This window comes from Helianthus annuus, chromosome 10, assembly GCF_002127325.2.
Source record: "Helianthus annuus cultivar XRQ/B chromosome 10, HanXRQr2.0-SUNRISE, whole genome shotgun sequence".
In the NCBI taxonomy this organism is placed as follows: Eukaryota; Viridiplantae; Streptophyta; class Magnoliopsida; order Asterales; family Asteraceae; genus Helianthus; species Helianthus annuus.
This window is the reverse complement of record NC_035442.2, coordinates 160713067-160734472: the sequence shown is the minus strand read 5'-3', so window position 1 is coordinate 160734472 and position 21406 is coordinate 160713067. Positions and strand designations below refer to the sequence as shown.

Below are 21406 nucleotides of genomic sequence, written 5' to 3'. Positions count from 1 at the left end.
AATTGAGATTAACGTCTTCTGCATTTTCTAAAAACTATATAAAATGTCATTCTCACTCTATTGGGTTCTAAAGTTCACAAAGTATTACTTTAAAGATATGTTCAGAAAGAAAAATGATTCAAGGAAACTCCTCAAAAAAATCAAAACAACCACATATTTGTCTCGTGTGTATATATTATACACACCCAATATATAGAGTGTATGTGCGTTTATATATACATTGAAATAAAAAAAACAAATTAAATTATTATGGTGACCCAAATGGGGTATGCTACTCTAAAATATGCTGACCTTTCATGGGACACAATGACCCGGTTTTGAATTATTGGCTATACAAACATCCACTGATTTTGTTTTTCATATTTGTGAATGTCTCGATTCTATGTAATAAATTTTAATAAAACTACAACATATACATATAGAGTTGTTATAATAATAACCAGGGTTGTAGTAACCCGCACATTGCGCGGTGTCCTCTGTCATCGACAAAAACAACCCATAAACTTTTGAATTGACATTAACGTCTTCTACATTTTCTAAAAACTTTATAAAATATCATTCTCACTCTATTGGGTTCTACTTTTAATAAAACTACAGCATATACATATAGAGTTGTTATAATAATAACCAGGGTTGTTGTAACCCACACATTGCGCGGTGTCCTCTGTCATCGACAAAAACAACCCATAAACTTTTGAATTGACATTAACGTCTTCTACATTTTCTAAAAACTTTATAAAATGTCATTCTCACTCTATTGGGTTCTAACTTTTCAAATTTATCCCCGGTTGTCACACCCCAACCGATGGCGGAATCATCGGGGCGTGGCATTGAGCGAACAGATTGTCCAGAAGTTTCCATAACAACTATAATTTACCAATTATTTAAGCAACATGTCCCATACCATGTCATAAAAGATAATATAATTATTACAGACAAGATCTGGTCAAATTGTTCTGTTCCGACAACTCAGATTTCAAAATACAGACATTTGTTTTTTTGTTTCTAGACCTTTCCTAGCCTCGATTTCACAGCAAGCAAAGCATATAAGCATCTTAAGCACCTGTCACATACGTTAAAGTAAAAGTCAATACACATAGTTTAAAGGCGAGCATACAAGTTTATTAGATATAATAGAGTTCGAAATCGTTACGCATAACCAGCACGTAGACAGTGTAAAATGAGGCATGTTAGTTATCGACATGAACCTATCGATACCAATGACTGCGGGTTGACTGCCCAAGGCAGTTCGTAATACACACTCACCACTGAGCCATGTAACAAATTGTCCTTAACAACCCCTGAGTGAACAGGTGCTGAGTCCAAACAAATAGTACTACTGTTGCTAAGGCAGGTAGACAGCATTCCATGTGTAAACATAACAAACAAGCATTCATTAAGTCACGTATAACATGCGATAACGGTTAGCGTTTAAAGTATTGCGTAGTGTGTTCGAGGCAGATGATACTGAGCTGCTTGAAGCGAGCAGTGAGGGCAGCGTTGTCACCATCTTTCTGCTTGATGTGCCAGAATTCATCCTCCAGCTTTTGGCGCTCATGGGGAGGGCAGAACTCATCGAGCATAACGTTCTTCAACTCGTCCCATGACAGACCATAGGCTGCATCATTTCCGCGCTTGTTCCTCTCGGCCGTCCACCAGTCTAGAGCTCGGGACTGGAAAACGCCGGTAGCATTCAGAGTGCGGAGATTGTCAGGACATCCACTCTGACGCAGGGTAACTTCGATCGAGTCGAACCATTGAAACAAAGCCGTAGGGTCTTCTTCGCCAGTGAACTCTTTCGGTCCGCATGCCTTGAACTGCTTGAAGCTGAAAGCAGCTGCAGGAGTAGCTTTGGGAGTCTCGGTCCTGGATTCTTCAGACGATTTGCTCACAGTCTCGTATAGCTCATTCACGATCTTAGGAACAACCTTTGCTACTTGCTTAGCGACGAGAGCAGCAAGGTGTTTGTCTCTCTGTTCTTGGCGGGTAACTCGTGGGTGACGGGGTCCAGATGACGACATTGTCTGCAACAGACATCGTCATAGGTCAAAGACACAACATGGTCGAATCTCACCTCACACGTCTAATACTACTAAAGCTCAGGAACACGTAAAATCACGTAACCACATAGGCACATTCTCACCGATTCATATAAGCACAGAAGCACATAAACACGTAAGGCACAAAACACAGAAGCATAAACGCATGTAATCACAAGATGCAGTCAGAATACAGAAACCTATCATTCAAAATCCGCGAATGTTCGAGATTAGCGACTGCGATTAACATAACGAGTAGTATATAGCATAATCGAATATCATAGTAAACAGTATGAATGGTAGCGATTTGTCAGCGTTTTGAGGTAGAAGTGCAGTGCGAGTCGAGGGTGTCGATCAAATCGAAAGGCGAAAGCGAATAAATTACCGAAAATCGCAACATGTAGACAGGTAAAATCACATAAAACACATGAAATCCACAAAAACAGCAAATATTAGGGTCGGCAGTAACGAGCTCAGGATCGAAACACATAAAAATCGAGAAATGGATTGTCTTCGGCTAGATAGACATAGACTAACCAAAGTGATTCGACTATTCACAAGGACTCTAGTTCACACTTTGGCCTTCGGGACTGTGCTCTCGCCTCGAATCTGGGCGAATGGCACGCATCCTTCCAGTTTTTGTGCGAATTCAAGTCGTTGGAGTCCGTCGAGACTTTGGTGAGAGTTTTGTATAACCAAAAATAGAGGGCGGAAATAGTCGTCAAGGTTCGGGTTTCACCCCTAACTTAACAACCTTGTTCCTGTTTTTGATAAAAATAGAGACAAAAATCCGCGTTAAAGTACGGATTTAACTCCTGATTCAACGCAAATTCTCATGTTTTATAGATAAATACAGATTAAATAAGCAATTTAATCGAGAGTTTGCGGTTTTCACACCTAATCTCGACCAAATCACTCGTTCAATTTCGAATAGTAGTGCAGTGATAGTGTAGCATAGGCGAGAATAGCGAGATATAGTAAGCTCGTGCAGCACCCCTAAGCGTACGCACAAGTCGGTCTGTTGGTTCCTAACTATATACTAGGTCATTTCTAAGACGTCGACCCGGACTAGGTCGAGTCTTGCCTAATTCCCTATAGTTATGGCTCTGATACCAACCTATCACACCCCAACTGATGGCGGAATCATCGGGGCGTGGCACTGAGCGAAACAGATTGTCCAGAAATTTCCATAACAACTATAATTTACCAATTATTTAAGCAACATGTCCCATCCCATGTAATAAAAGATAATATAATTATTACAGACAAGATCTAGTCAAATTTTTCTGTTCCGACAACTCAGATTTCAAAATACAGACATTTGTTTTTTTTTTTTTGTTTCTAGACCTTTCCTAACCTCGATTTCACAGCAAGCAAAGCATATAAGCATCCTAAGCACCTGTCACATACATTAAAGTAAAAGTCAATACACATAGTGTAAAGGTGAGCATACAACTTTATTAGATATAATAGAGTTCGAAAGATATAATAGAGTTCGAAATCGTTACGCATAACCAGCACGTACACAGTGTAAAATGAGGCATGTTAGTTATCGACATGAACCTATCGATACCAATTACTGCAGGTTGACTGCCCAAGGCAGTTCGTAATACACACTCACCACTCTGAGCCATGTAACAAATTGTACTTAACAACCCCTGAATGAACAGGTGCTGAGTCCAAACAAATAGTACTACCGTTGCTAAGGCAGGTAGACAGCATTCCATATGTAAACACAACAAACAAGCATTCATTAAGTCACATATAACATGCAATAACGGTTAGCGTTTAAAGTATTGCGTAGTGTGTTCGGTGTGATTTAGAATAAGTAACGTATGTAACACCCAAAAGTGCGTAAAGCAAAAAGGGATCGAGTATACTCACAACGGTGGATTGAAGGGAGCGCTAGAGAGTAGGGTTAGCCTGATCAGAACGATAGCATAAACGATAAGTGACGCGTAAGTCGGAACAAAGTGTCAGTGGGTCGAACAGCAGTCCGATCGGATGGCAATCCGATCGGGTAGCCGGTCGATCGGGTGACAATCCGCTCGGATGGTCATCCGATCGGGTGACCTTTCGAGTGGACTGTTTCTTCCTTTGGGAAGGATGTGTTTGTGTATGATGGCTTGACTTTTGAAGTTTTTGTTGTAGCATTTTGAAAACACAGAAGTGTTTCTATCCTTCAGGTCGATCGATCGAACGACCGTTCGATCGAGCGACAATCCGGTAGGTTAGACACTTAGTGAGAACAAGTTCACAGCAGTTTGTCACTTCGATCGGATTGTAGTCCGATCGGATGGCAGTCCGCTTGTATTGAATCAAGTTTGAAAATTGTTTAAGTGTTGAGTTCAAAACGTCACATGGTCGAAGTGGCAATCCGATCGGGTGGTAGTCCGATCGGACAACATCTCGTTCGATGTTTAATCCTCAAAAGTTTGAAATAAAGTTGAGTGTAGGACCCTAAGGTGCAAGCCGATCGGGTGGCAAGCCGATCGGGTGGCAACCCGATCGGGTGGCAACCCGATCGGGTGGCACTCCGTTCAGACAGCAGTCCGATCGGCCGTCACTCCGACCTGGTCGGCCTGATCGTCTTCTTCCTTGGTTGTTTTGATAGTTTTGTAGTTTTATCGAGACGATTTGATAACGTGTTAGACAACAGAAACATCGTCAGACTTAGTAACCTGACCGGACAGCAATCACCCAAATCCATCCAGTTAACTGTTCGAGACGGTGTTCCATGTTTAACCCGAAATCGGTAATCTCGTGGATAGAATTAAGATCTTGAACCAACACTTCGACGAGGAAGAGTAGAAGATCAGAACAAGCTCCGATTCTATCGGTTTTGCGTGCATTGAGTGTAAAAGAGTTGAAAGAAAGTTGGAAAACCATCTTTCATTCCTTTTCACCTTGAATATGTTCAGATCTATGAAAGATCTCGGTTTATTTGTGTGGAAACCGGTTAGATTTAAGTTGTTCTTGGTGGATTGAAGCCAAAACATGAAGTTCTCAAGAACACCATGATGACATCATCCTAGAACACCTCAAATCTAATAATTTCGAGGTTAAAAGTTAATATTCAAAAGATAGAAAGGTGTAGGTGTGCGTGTAGATTAAGGAAGTACAAGATTTAGGATGAGATCTTACCGGAATCACGAGAAATCGAAGAAAAGGTGAACAAGAGCGCTAGTCGGACAGGAGAGTGCAAAAGTGGTAAGTTGTGATGTTGACATGGGTATTTATAGGGTTTCCCAAAAAGGAAAGGGTGGGAGGTGGCTGGTCGATCGAGTTGACAGCCCGGTCGACTGGCTGGTCGATCGAGTGGTAGCTCGATTGAACGGCTGGCCGATCGGCTGGTCACTCGGTTGTTTAACCACTTGATTCGAGTGTTCGGTGCGACGAGTTTTGCGATTTCGATTGCGATTGCGAGCGTTGCGATGCGATAGAGTTTCCTATTCAAATTACTTTTAATCCGAACTACTATATCTAACATACAATCATCCTATTTCACTTGCGTTTAGCGTCTGTGATTTGATTGCGATTGAATTTCGATTGCGTTTCGATTAGTCACCACAACACTACATAAATAAACATGCACAAGTAACACGTAAAGCGCACACCACATAAATCAATATCCAGAACGCGTAATTCGAGTTGCGAGTGCGATTGCGTTAAGCGATAAAACATGTGATAATCATCGAATAAACCTCGATTATCAATAAGTACTCCACATAATACAACTAACGTAAAAGCATACAAAGGCTATCTACGAGTCAAAGAAGTCAAAACAGGAAGTGAGCAAGGAGTGACAGATCGCAATTAGCAATCTTTTCTTTCTTTGACTTAAATCTTGACTTTGACCTTGACTTTCGAAACACAGGGTGTTATACCGATGTTTTCATTCCTTAGTTTAAAAGAAAAAAAAACTATTTTCTCGTGTGGTTATATTTATATACATGTCGGTATAAATTCATGTTTCAACGCAGTTTTTTGGGAAATGAGTCGGGTTAAATATAATGTGTTTTCATGTTTATTTTTATGTACGTTTTTAGTTTGTTTACGTTTTTTACATTTTAATGTACGTGTTGGTATAAATTCACGTTTCGGCGTAAATAATAAAATTTCACGTTTCGACATATTTTTTAGAAACGAGTCTGGTCAAATATAATACGTTTTCATGCTTATTTTTGTGTACGTTTTCTGTTGGTCTACATTTTGACGTTAAATGTGTCTGGAAACGAGTCGGGTCAAACATAACACGTTTTCATTTGACGGGACAAAATCGAGTTATTGTACGTTTTGACACCGCTAAGTCTTGATGCAAAGTTAAGGGTGGTGTAGTTGTTAGGTGGAACCTTCGATAAATGAACCAACCAGGGCGATTCCGTTTATTTGTAACCTTAATGCTTTTCAGATACATCGAAACACGTGTTTTCATATGGTTAACACATTACAAAACGTACCGTCAGCTGTAAACAACTAAGGCGTCGTTGCCGCAACCAATAGCGACATTGATGGTGTGCGGGGAGGACCTCCGCACAAGACCCGTGATTTCGAGGGGCACGCGATTTTTTTAAAAAATCCGATATATATATATATATATATATATATGTTATTTTTTTTAATAATAAACACATACAATTCCAATATAGGCTTATTTACGAATCACTTTTATGGTTCAAATTTAGCCCATTTGACATTAGTTTTATTGAGCCTAATACTAATTTGATTTTTTTTAAAAGTAATAATAAAACATTACGAAATAACACGTTTTTTCGAGCTCGAATATGATACGTGAATTCTCACAGACGCCTCTGGCCACAACGCACCACCTATGCCAACAATGTAATGTTGTTAAAAACATGTTATTCTTGTACAGATTGCAAATTTTACTATCACAAGTCTACACGTTTTAAACCGTTAATTAAATACCCAAACTCTTAACTGAAAAGAAAAACCTTTTGTTATGAGTGACATGGATACAGTTAATCGTCATTATTTGCATTGATATGAGATAAAAAGTGAAAAGAAAAATGAAATGTGTTATTATAGCTTTCTATAAAGTTGAAACATTTACATATTAGTTTTTAAACAATCATAATTAACTAAAATTAAAGAAAAAAATCAAAAAAAATAAAAAATAAAAAGGAGAATGCGATGTGATGGTGTCACAAAAACCTCCACTACCCATGTGGATTAGTTTGGCATCAAAACCCGGAATGGATTAGATAGCATTGGTGGACAAACCAAAAACCATTTTTAGCAAATATTATAATAACAAAAATCTATTTTGTTGGAGGGTATGGGAGGGGTTTTATCAACGCCACGTCACACAGGGGCTTTAAGGCCTCTCCCCTTAACTTGCAGGATGTGAGATAAAGCCCCTTCAAGCTATAGCGCCCCCCTCCTTTAACCAATCCTTTACCTCAATCAAGCTATAGCTACCATGTTGAAGCCACAACAATGGCGCCCCCTCCTTAAATGTCTGGGTATGGGTGGTGGCGCCCCACCGGCGCCATAGATGGTGACATGGCGGTGGTAGCGCCCCATACCCTCCGGCCTTAGGCTATAGGGTGTGGTTGGAGCCCTCAAGGGGCTTTATCAGTCCACCTCAGAGCCATGTCACCATTGGGGCTTTATCACACCCCTCTTTGACTTGCATGGTGTGGATGGAGCCCCATATTAATAAAAATAAAAATAAAAAATAAAAAAAATTTCATTGGGTGAATTTACATGGGCCCCACCTAATAAAACCCTTCGAGCTCGTTACCATGATGGAGCCCCATCAATGACGCCCCTTCTTAAAATGATGGGTGTGGGTGTATAGTGCCGGGGGGCGCTATAGAGTGTGACGTGGTGACACCCTCCAGCCTTATAATAAAGACTTCTTAGTGCATATATTATTCTAATAAATGATTCCAAATAATATCGCGTGTTAATATCGTATCATCCTTAGAAAAGTTGATTTTGAAATTTATTATTTTTTAAATCGGACTAATATCATAAAATAACAACATTGTTTATTTTAAAACCATTACCTTAATATTCACACTCACTTCATATATATATAGTTGACTAATATTTTTGTTAGATTAGACTCTTAAACATTTTCACAAAATCCGCCCTTACTCTAGGGATTATTTCTCGACGTTCTGTATATGAGCCTCTTCAAACAGGGCTTATTGCTATTAATTCAATGATTCCCATAGGACGTGGTCAACGAGAATTAATTATTAGGGACAGACTGACCGGTAAAACATCAGTAGCAATAGATACAATTCTAAATCAACATCGCCAAAATGTAATATGCGTTTATGTAGCTATTGGTCAAAAAGCGTATTATGTGGCTCAGGTAGTGACTACTTTCCAGGAAAGGGGCACGATGGAATATACTATTGTGGTAGCCAAAACGGCGGATTCCCCTGCTACATTACAATACCTCGCTCCTTATACAAGAGTTGCTCTGGCTGGACATTTTATGTACCGTGAATGACACACTTTAATCATTTATGATGATCTCTCTAGACAAGTGCAAGCGTATCGCCAAATCTCTCTTCTATTACAAAGACCACCTGGGCGCGAGGCTTATCCAAGGGGATGTTTTTTATTTACAATTACGCCTTTTGGAAATAGTTGTTAAATTAAGTTCTCTTTTAGGTGAAGGAAGTATGATCGCTTTACCAATAGTTGAAACCCAATTGGGAGACGTTTCGGCTTATATTCCTACGAATGTAATTTCGATTACCGATGGACAAGTATTCTTATCTGCCGATCTATTAAATGTCGAAATCCGACCTCTGTTTATAAAGTGGGGTCTACAACTCAATTAAAGCTATGAAACAAGTAGCCGGTAAATTAAAACTGGAATTGGCATAATTCGCATAATTAGAAGTTTTTGCACAACTTGCTTCTGATCTTGATAAAGCTACTTATAATAAATTAGCAACAGGTCAACGAGTACGTGAATTGCTTAAACAATCCCAAACCGCGATAATGATAATTTTTAATTAAACTTGACTAAAAGCATATTTTTATGAAATAGATTAGATTTATAATTATAATGACATTTTTGAAGTCAATCACCAAATTTGTGTTCATGTTTACTATGTTGTTGTATGATGTGTATATCAAAATACAAGGTTAACAAAGATCACCATAGACTTCAATATACGCACACAATCCTCATTTTTAAATCCGATTTGCAAAACAAACGGTTCATCCTATCGTGAATCATTTTATATTATTCGCAAAACAAATGATTTTGAACATGATATTTGTCCAAATATGATTTATGTTTAGTTTTTGGTATTTGGATACTTAATACTTTCTAGTTGATGCAAACAGACATAAAATTTTATGATGAATTTGATGAAAATTATTTTATTACTTCATTACTTCATTGGCTAACGACTAAAAATAATTAAGAAGCTTTCTAAAGAACTTTCATTACAATCCTGATAAGAGTTGTTAAACACTTTAGAAACAAGCTGAATATTAATTACCATGAGCAATAGATTGTAAGCTTGTGAAATGATTATTAGGCCATGGGGTGTACTCTAACATCTAGAGTGTTAAAAATGACATGTCATGTTAACTAACATTGCAAACCACTCCCTCATTGTGTTAAAGTGCATTAAATGAGTTATGTGTTAACATGTTAACCTAATGTTAAGAGATTGAATTAATTATTATTTTCTTTTTTAGACAAAAACTCAATGTTAAAGTGCATTAAATGAGTTATGTGTTAACATGTTAAACCATTTCGTTAGAGTGAGATAAAGTAAAATGAGGAAGAAAAGTTGATGTGTCACTTAGGTGGAGTTAAGTTATGTTAAAGTATACCCAAAGGCCTTAGGTTCATCTACTTGTAAATTATGAGAAAAAAGAAGAACGGTGCATAAACATTGTGGAAATGAGGTTTCATATTCTATTTTTTAGGATAATAAAATAAATAAGAATTAAAAAACATGAAAAGTTTAGATAAAATAAAGAGTAAATTGCCAAAATCGTTCCTAAGGTTTAGGCACTTTGTCATTTTCATCCAAAACAACTTTTTTTTGGGTACCATATAGTGCTTCACTTTTGGGATTTTTTTTTCAATTTCATCCAAACGTCTGACTTTTTTTTTTTTTTGCCAAAATTGTCCATGAGATTTGGGACTTTTTGCAATTTTCATCCAAATGTTTGATAGAAAAACTAAAGCAAATTAGACGATGAAAATGGCAAAAAATCTAAAAAATGAAGGACTATATGGTACAAAAAAGTTGTTTCGGATGAAAATGAGAAACATGCCCAAATCTCAGGGACGATTTTGGCAAATTACTATAAAATAAATAAATGTACAAAAATCTTTAATGAGCAACATAGATAAACGAACATTGAAGGGGTATGGTCCCAGATCTCGCGTCAGCATCGACCGCGAGTGACCATTACCCTTATCAAAACCCCCATTAGCTAACAACCTACTTATGTCCGTGCGGGAACGCATCGACACAGTGGTTGAATCCAATTTGTCCAGTGATGGAGGAGGACTTACCTGGAATATGAGAACGGTAGAGTGATGCGGCATAGCATCACATCTGGTGTATGAAAATGGAAGTATTCACAGCGATGCGGCCTGGTACCGCGTCCAGTGAACACTTCTATCAATACAAGGAAGCTGGACAACAACAACAGTCACCACAGGCGACGATGCGGCTGGCACCGCGTCTCGCATATTTCTTGATCACAAGCAAGGGACGCGGTAACATCAGATGTTACCGCAGGCAGCGATGCGGCTCGCACCGCATCCTATACGCCCAACAAGTGGGACTGACACCACAGTGCAAGTAGCACCAATGACAGTCATCTGTCAGGGCTACGTAAGTAACAGACTGACGTGGCGTAACCTCCACACCCGACAAGCCTGACACACCTGCAAAGGAGCAGCACGTCGTCAGTCTGTCCATCATCCTCCTCCTTCACTCCTCGGCTATAAATGTTAGGGCTGGATTTTTATTATGCATGATCCTTACACGTGATCCTAACCAGTGATCCTTGTTTCTTTAACAGACAGTGATCCTCAGCAGGACTTCAGGATCAGGATCATGGGACAATATAGGATCCTCATACTAACGGTCACATTCGCTTAATGCAATGTTATTTTTGCAGGAACATCTAGCAGGATACGCTCTAAGCATCATAATCAAGGGACGCGTCTTCACAATTATGGCATGAGCTTAATCAAAGATAGACGTTGCCAAGGATATGGAAACTTAGCTTGATTTAAGGGCGGCAATTTAGGCTAGATTGTCTTTTATTTCTAAAGGGGTAATGAGCTGATTATTAGTCATTTTACCTAAAATAGGTCACCTACACTTGTATAAATACCACTCTTCCTCATTTGGAAGAGGACACACGACATACAACGCAACTTTCACACACTTAGACACTCGAAACAATAGTGATCCTTGTACTCAGCTCATTATCATCCGAAGTTGTAACCATTTTGTTCTTATATTGAAGTTTGGTGATCGGTAGTTGCCATCACCCGAGGTTTTTTATGCCGGAGATCATATATTGATCAAGGGCTTTTTCCTCGTATAAATCATTGTGTCTTTGCATATTTCTCATAAAAGTGATCCTTTACTTTTATAATTAACCAAGCATCATACCCCGTTTACATAAAGTTTGGTTACATTATCCTTGTGTGATTTTTGACCAAAACAGTTTGGCGCCCACCGTGGGGCAATTTGTAACACTCTAGTTATTATTTTAAAGGTTTTCGTATAAATTACGAATACAGACATGTATTTAGTGTTAAGTATCCTTAGGAAATTCCGAGTAAATTAAAACTTTTACAATTCATAAGCTATTCTACAAACGTGATTGGATTCGTCGTTAAAATTTACAACGAGGCAACGTGCGGAAGCATGAGTCTTTATCGTGTTCGGTTCTTCATTGAGCTTGATCGTCTTCCGGCATCCCATAGTGTACCTACATTTCATAAACATGAAATGCTTAGTCATACAGAGTTTTAAACGTGTCTAAACGGGTCCGAGAAACATTTGATAACAAAACAACAATTTCAACCTGACCTCCACCGTAAATTACGGTGGCACCGTAATTTACGGTGGCCACTGGTTTTACATGCCCCTACCGTAAACCAGTAGGGGGCTACCGTAAGACTTTTCATCTCCACCGTAAATTACGGTGGCACCGTAATTTACGGTGGACCCTGCATCCAGCTTTTCCAATTTGCCGTAATTTTGACCCATTCATGTTTTTATCAAACGAAACATGTTTGTTTGATCCTTATTTTCACGGTAATCACAATTTCAATAATTCCTATCATATTAGGTTCAAGTCACGGGTTCCTTACGTATCTTAAACCCGTTTACGCTCATATGCATATTTTGACCCGTTAAGGATATTTATGCATATTTTGAGCATGAAACGCTTTCATCCGTTTCTAGCGTTATTATACCACATTACTTATTATGAGATCTTCAACCACAACTAAATTTGTGGTGAGCTCAATGAGATGATCTATATAATCCGAGTTTTTCTCGTCGGATTGCTAATTTACGACAAAGACTTATATTGAGTCTTTTGACCCAAGATTTACCCTTTTCATTCTCTATACTTATTCAAAGTATTTGCTTGATCATATAACTTGTTTTTAAACGACTCTTAAGGTTCATTTACTCGATTTTGCTTACGAGGGCATTTTAGTCATCTTAAACCCTTTCTTAACAACAAAGGACTTTTCATGTTGTAATTGACCAAAATTCCACTGGTTGAACTAGGAATCTTGTTTAAATAGACATCATGTTCTTAAAACATAATGACAATAACCTAAATCATTCGGTTTGCTTAAAAGATAACCCAATGTCCATTTTAACTTGTTTAGCCCTCATTGAGCTTCAAGTTCTAATGATGATTTGACCAAATATACATACCTGGCTCGAATCAATATATTGATTCGTTTCGATACCTTGCCTTAGTAGCCGCTAAGCGATAGCGATGTACATATCCATCCGATATTTATTTCTATAATCACATAGCTCAACAATTATTAGTCAATATTGTCAAGGGTGATAATTTCACCTTTTGACCCGTTTGGTCTAAAGGACCATGAAGCTCTATGAGGTAGTATTTATTACCACCTTATCTATATGACTAACTTCGGTTTACACCGTATAGTCGTTCTACTTGTAAATCATTTATTTATTTCTTTGACCCATTATAACCCAAGCTATAATGTGTCCCTCCCCAATTAGACGGTTATTGTTCACAAATGACCAAAGTGCCATTTTACCCTTACTATTTGCAATGGTTCACCTTATAAGGTAACCATTAAAAACTCATTATCTTTTAGTCATTTCATGACTAATCAACCACATTAGCTCCTTTTTATCCATTAAACATGATTTATGTCCATTGTCTTTTGTTCCGGACCGCACTTGCCGTGTCGGAACATCATAATTTAAAACAAGACTTATTATTCACGACCTATCAAACCAATAGGTATCAAGTAACTAAAATGTAAGCTTTACTTACCTTGCATCCGAATTGTGCTTTTCCTCCTTTCTTGATTTGTTTGACCCGCTTCCTTTCCCAAGCCTCCACCTAGCTCGTTAGGCGTCAAACTATTTTAAATCATTTACGAGGCGGTTAAATTAGTCATAAAATCACGACTATTCCACCTCACTTATTTTCTATGCCGAAGCTACTATTCGGCTTCATGGTTAGTTAACTTAGCTTATCAAAAGTTAACTACTTTTTGATCACATGGTTTACGCAATTAAGTCGAATCAACATTATGATTAGAACCCGCTTTACCCCATCTTTCACGCAATTAGTCAAACAAGGAAATATGCGTTTCATTTCAAAATTCATAATATGAATATTCACTTAGGCATTTTAACAAACACCTTGTGGGCATATTCTATAAAATCAACAATCAATTTTTATAACTAGTTATTTAGCCAAGCTTAATACCAATTAAGCATGTTCATATCAATTTTCACATTAACAAAATCTGAATTCACTTCCTAGAGCTCAAATTACACTAGAACAACAATCAAAATTCTAGTGTTTAACATATTCTTACAAAACCCACTTATCACCTTCAATGGTGATTGTGAATTAACAAGAATTAAGCAAAATTCCAACAAGTAATTGACTAGGGTTTATCCCTAATCACTATCTCATTCCTATTTTATCCAAGCAACTATCATGCATCATGAATTTCGAGTTTCAAGTATTGATTCAGAATTTCAATTGGAATCATTCAACGAAATTTCACATACCTTATGATCATTTCACTGAGGTGATCACTAATCCATGCTTGGATTTCGATTTGGGACTGATTTGGCCTCTCAATTTCTTGGATTTAGACTAGTTAGGGTTGAACAAAGGAGTTCCTTTGCTCCTGTGGAAAATGTCGACCAGAACACACACTTTAAGTGTATGTTTTGGTGTTTAACTTTTATTTTAATAAAACATGTTTCTCAGTTGACAATATTAGTCCCTCATGTTTCCTTTTGTTCTAATGAAGCTATAACTCACCATTAGTCACTTAAGCACATGCTACTAACTAGATTAATTATTCCTTGTTATTTTAGCGGGTTCAGAAAGTTATAACCCGTTATGTTTTTAAGTCCCGTTAACTCGGGCCTTTATAAACTTATTTCCTTAAAATTATTCATTCACGTTTTATTAAATATTAGGTTTATTTATTAAATTCCTAATATTTACCGGGTTACTTCTACCGCTAACGGTACTTTACCCGTCTTTTAGTATTAACGGGGTTTGATTAGTAAACCCGTTTTCGGGGTGTTACAAGTCTACCCCCCTTAAAGAGGTTTCGTCCTCGAAACCTTTTCTTACATAATTCATTGAGTTTAAACTCAAGGTATTCGATCCGAGAAATATTTTAAACATTACTTATACTTTTTAACCAATCGTTAGTATTACCCGAAAGGTACGGTAACATCTCTCTGGTTACTACTTGTCTACATATCTCATATGACATAGTGTAACTTCGAAATGACGTAATCTCGTTATTTCCACTAGTTTAGTTAACTTAGCGATACCCATCGCTTTCATATACTATCGAATTTCCTTATGAATCCGTTGCTTTGACCCGTTTAAAGGTCTTTAGTGAAATCTTTCACTTTTAGCAACAGTTTCTTTTGTTTTCAAATTTACTTATTCGGTTTAGTTATACCGAATTTACCGTTTACAAGCGAACCAAATTTCTTAACTTAAATTGCTGACTTTAACCGGTCTCATTAACTAGACTTATTTGTCCAGTTCCTTTTTACCGCTTGCTTGGTTATATTGTGATTTTACTTCACATTACATTTCTTGACCGTGATTATGTTACATCATGTTTAATTTATATCAACCCTTCATTTTTGAGAATATCACTTTTCGAATATATCATCTTGCGCCTATCAGTGTCAAGACTTGTATATTTCATGCTTGCTATTTAAATTCCTATCAGAATTTATGTTTGTAAAAACATTATTTCTTACTAAAACCGAAGTTTTAGTTTTAGGATCTTTTCTTTAACTTGTGTCAATCAGCCATACTGGGATATTGACAGTCCGTAATTTAATCCTTTACAGTCTTAGTTTTTATGCGGGGATTCTTAACTGATTTCCTCGCTTTATTCCATCTAACCCGTAGGTTTTATCACTTAGCCTTATGGGCTATTTTTATATATATATTTTTTTTATTAGACATTCACCTCTTTAAGGCGAAGTCCTTATAACTTCTTTCTAATCACGACCCGTGGGTCGTTTTAGTCCGTATATCTCTCATTTGTTTATAACCCTAAAGGTTATGTTGATCCCGTAGATCACTCTTTTTACTCGTGTCTTATTAAAATATATATTGGGTGTCAAAGCACTCTTTTTACGTTTGAAATTCATTTATCTCAAGCTTACCGTTATCCGGCTTGCGTTTACTTACGCCTTCAAGCATTATGCTTTATTCAACCCGTTCAATCTCAACATAGTTGAATATAATTATCAGAATTTCTGTTTACAAAATTTTTATGGTCTTTTAGTCATAACTCATAATCCGAGTCTTTTGACTTTAAATTCATGTTCTCGTTTCTCGGTTTACGCATGTGTTTAATTCTTACCCATCCACCGGGTGTTTTACCAAAGTCGTTATTATTGCAACCCTCCCGGTATGCATTAAGACCTCGCTTCATTTTTATATTCTGACTTTGTCTTTAAGTTCGACGTTTTACAAAAATGACCCGTTAAGGGACATATTTGCATTTTCCGGGTTCGAGTGTAAGTACACTCCCTCCCAATATTTGTCTAAATCGTTTTACATGCTTGATGTTTTCTGGGTTCGAGTGTAAGTACACTCCCTCCCAATACTTGTCTAAATCATTTTACATGCTTGATGTTTTCTGGGTTCGAGTGTAAGTACACTCCCTCCCAATACTTGTCTAAATCATTTTACATGCTTGATGTTTTCTGGGTTCGAGTGTAAGTACACTCCCTCCCAATACTTGTCTAAATCATTTTACATGCTTGATGTTTTCTGGGTTCGAGTGTAAGTACACTCCCTCCCAATACTTGTCTAAATCATTTTACGTGCTTGTTTGTCCCTTCACTCGGGCTCATTATCCTAATGTAATACGCTCCCATCACTTGGTTGTGCGTTTACATTATTATCAAATATTTTGCTTATCTGATTCATTTGGGTACTTTTTAATTAGTCCCATTCACCCTGCCCTTACTACATCGGATGTAAACGTGTCCGCCATAAGAAGTTCATGGTATCATATGCCGCTACTTACTTGGCCAGAGTAAGCGATTAACACATGACACACATGACCTTTTTACAGTTTTCACATCACGCCCTATGTAAGTAATACCTCTATCTGTTTTTCTTGGAAACAATATCCCAGATAGGTTTTCTATTCAGGTCTTTCCAAGTTTTCAATCTACATATGCAACTTTCAATCTCTACATATCTGTTGCATATTACCATTTATGCAATGATTTAAAACGTGCACCTGATAATGCTTGCCCTAACGGGCTTCTCTTGCCATTAGCCTTGTTCGCGGTCGTTACGCGATTTAGTCCTTGATGGGCATGTTCCTCTTGTCATGCCTCGGACTGTTCCTCTATCACATCTTGCATTTGTTTAACCTTTGCCATCTTTAAATGTAAGTGTCCTTCAATCAAGACATTCACAAGGTTAGTAATGTCAACTTTACTAAATGCCCGTATCATAGTACAAGGCTCTTGTACTATATGTGTCAACGCACGAAATGTTGTTAACCATATCTATCATTTAATTTGGGGTAACGTGTATTTCACGATTACTCTATGTGTTGTTTACAACACTTTAATGCGCTAACGATTAACATACATACACTTACCGGATTTGCGATCAAGCCTCGAACCGAACACACCTTATTCTTTAACCATGAGCTCTGATTACCAACTTGTAACACTCTAGTTATTATTTTAAAGGTTTTCGTATAAATTACGAATACAGACATGTATTTAGTGTTAAGTATCCTTAGGAAATTCCGAGTAAATTAAAACTTTTACAATTCATAAGCTATTCTACAAACGTGATTGGATTCGTCGTTAAAATTTACAACGAGGCAACGTGCGGAAGCATGAGTCTTTATCGTGTTCGGTTCTTCATTGAGCTTGATCGTCTTCCGGCATCCCATAGTGTACCTACATTTCATAAACATGAAATGCTTAGTCATACAGAGTTTTAAACGTGTCTAAACGGGTCCGAGAAACATTTGATAACAAAACAACAATTTCAACCTGACCTCCACCGTAAATTACGGTGGCACCGTAATTTACGGTGGCCACTGGTTTTACATGCCCCTACCGTAAACCAGTAGGGGGCTACCGTAAGACTTTTCATCTCCACCGTAAATTACGGTGGCACCGTAATTTACGGTGGACCCTGCATCCAGCTTTTCCAATTTGCCGTAATTTTGACCCATTCATGTTTTTATCAAACGAAACATGTTTGTTTGATCCTTATTTTCACGGTAATCACAATTTCAATAATTCCTATCATATTAGGTTCAAGTCACGGGTTCCTTACGTATCTTAAACCCGTTTATGCTCATATGCATATTTTGACCCGTTAAGGATATTTATGCATATTTTGAGCATGAAACGCTTTCATCCGTTTCTAGCGTTATTATACCACATTACTTATTATGAGATCTTCAACCACAACTAAATTTGTGGTGAGCTCAATGAGATGATCTATATAATCCGAGTTTTTCTCGTCGGATTGCTAATTTACGACAAAGACTTATATTGAGTCTTTTGACCCAAGATTTACCCTTTTCATTCTCTATACTTATTCAAAGTATTTGCTTGATCATATAACTTGTTTTTAAACGACTCTTAAGGTTCATTTACTCGATTTTGCTTACGAGGGCGTTTTAGTCATCTTAAACCCTTTCTTAACAACAAAGGACTTTTCATGTTGTAATTAACCAAAATTCCACTGGTTGAACTAGGAATCTTGTTTAAATAGACATCATGTTCTTAAAACATAATGACAATAACCTAAATCATTCGGTTTGCTTAAAAGATAACCCAATGTCCATTTTAACTTGTTTAGCCCTCATTGAGCTTCAAGTTCTAATGATGATTTGACCAAATATACATACCTGGCTCGAATCAATATATTGATTCGTTTCGATACCTTGCCTTAGTAGCCGCTAAGCGATAGCGATGTACATATCCATCCGATATTTATTTCTATAATCACATAGCTCAACAATTATTAGTCAATATTGTCAAGGGTGATAATTTCACCTTTTGACCCGTTTGGTCTAAAGGACCATGAAGCTCTATGAGGTAGTATTTATTACCACCTTATCTATATGACTAACTTCGGTTTACACCGTATAGTCGTTCTACTTGTAAATCATTTATTTATTTCTTTGACCCATTATAACCCAAGCTATAATGTGTCCCTCCCCAATTAGACGGTTATTGTTCACAAATGACCAAAGTGCCATTTTACCCTTACTATTTGCAATGGTTCACCTTATAAGGTAACCATTAAAAACTCATTATCTTTTAGTCATTTCATGACTAATCAACCACATTAGCTCCTTTTTATCCATTAAACATGATTTATGTCCATTGTCTTTTGTTCCGGACCGCACTTGCCGTGTCGGAACATCATAATTTAAAACAAGACTTATTATTCACGACCTATCAAACCAATAGGTATCAAGTAACTAAAATGTAAGCTTTACTTACCTTGCATCCGAATTGTGCTTTTCCTCCTTTCTTGATTTGTTTGACCCGCTTCCTTTCCCAAGCCTCCACCTAGCTCGTTAGGCGTCAAACTATTTTAAATCATTTACGAGGCGGTTAAATTAGTCATAAAATCACGACTATTCCACCTCACTTATTTTCTATGCCGAAGCTACTATTCGGCTTCATGGTTAGTTAACTTAGCTTATCAAAAGTTAACTACTTTTTGATCACATGGTTTACGCAATTAAGTCGAATCAACATTATGATTAGAACCCGCTTTACCCCATCTTTCACGCAATTAGTCAAACAAGGAAATATGCGTTTCATTTCAAAATTCATAATATGAATATTCACTTAGGCATTTTAACAAACACCTTGTGGGCATATTCTATAAAATCAACAATCAATTTTTATAACTAGTTATTTAGCCAAGCTTAATACCAATTAAGCATGTTCATATCAATTTTCACATTAACAAAATCTGAATTCACTTCCTAGAGCTCAAATTACACTAGAACAACAATCAAAATTCTAGTGTTTAACATATTCTTACAAAACCCACTTATCACCTTCAATGGTGATTGTGAATTAACAAGAATTAAGCAAAATTCCAACAAGTAATTGACTAGGGTTTATCCCTAATCACTATCTCATTCCTATTTCATCCAAGCAACTATCATGCATCATGAATTTCGAGTTTCAAGTATTGATTCAGAATTTCAATTGGAATCATTCAACGAAATTTCACATACCTTATGATCATTTCACTGAGGTGATCACTAATCCATGCTTGGATTTCGATTTGGGACTGATTTGGCCTCTCAATTTCTTGGATTTAGACTAGTTAGGGTTGAACAAAGGAGTTCCTTTGCTCCTGTGGAAAATGTCGACCAGAACACACACTTTAAGTGTATGTTTTGGTGTTTAACTTTTATTTTAATAAAACATGTTTCTCAGTTGACAATATTAGTCCCTCATGTTTTCTTTTGTTCTAATGAAGCTATAACTCACCATTAGTCACTTAAGCACATGCTACTAACTAGATTAATTATTCCTTGTTATTTTAGCGGGTTCAGAAAGTTATAACCCGTTATGTTTTTAAGTCCCGTTAACTCGGGCCTTTATAAACTTATTTCCTTAAAATTATTCATTCACGTTTTATTAAATATTAGGTTTATTTATTAAATTCCTAATATTTACCGGGTTACTTCTACCGCTAACGGTACTTTACCCGTCTTTTAGTATTAACGGGGTTTGATTAGTAAACCCGTTTTCGGGGTGTTACACAATTGGTGCTTCATTCATAAGAAAACCTTTTGTTCGAAATCATTTCAAAGAATTACATGGCTTCATCATTGAAAAACATGTCCACGGCAATGTCTGCAGTCACCTCGTCCCAGAACATTCTGCCTCCACCACCGGCAGGATCCCAGAAGAATGCTGAGAAGAGACAAACTCCTACTACTTCTAAAACTCCATCTCCTTCTGCTATGAATTCTTATATTCCCAGTACTAGTGATGTATTTACTTTGATTTTGCAGATGAAGGATCGTATGCAGCGGCAGGATGAAACTAATGAAAGGATCCTCAGGGAAATTGGAGATCTCAAAAGACAGAAGAAAACGGCAGAGGATCATTCTCCACTGATGCCCAAATCCTTGAGCTTTGATACTCCAATGATTACTTCTCAGCCATCAGGAATTCCAGACGTGCAAATCATGGGAGAATCAAGAGGATTGCACCACGGATCGACAGCAATGACTCAGGCATTAGGCTCACACTTCCAGCCGGCAGGATCCTACCCCCAGCATTTGGGATCCTTCATGAATCCGGGAGCCTATCCGGGGGCACAGCAGTTTCAAGGATCCTACTTTGTTCCAGGATCATTCCAGGGCCAAGGATCCTCCTTTGTTCCAGGATCATCCCAGGTTCAAGGATCCTCCTTCGTTCCAGGATCATCCCAGACACCAGGATCCTTCCAGATGCCAGGATCCCTAAAAAGTTTGCAAACAGGAAGTCTAGATGTCCATCAAGGGGACTTCATTCCAATGCAGACCATTGCTTCCACTGGTCCCTCCGTTGTTCCAGAATCCCAGC

The 21406-nt window shown here is 37.5% G+C and overlaps 1 pseudogene; it reads left to right on the top strand.

Annotated features, from left to right (window-relative positions):
* The first annotated feature begins 1469 nt into the window (after positions 1–1469).
* Positions 1470–9047, top strand: LOC118482735 (annotated as a pseudogene).
* The last annotated feature ends 12359 nt before the right edge of the window (positions 9048–21406 follow it).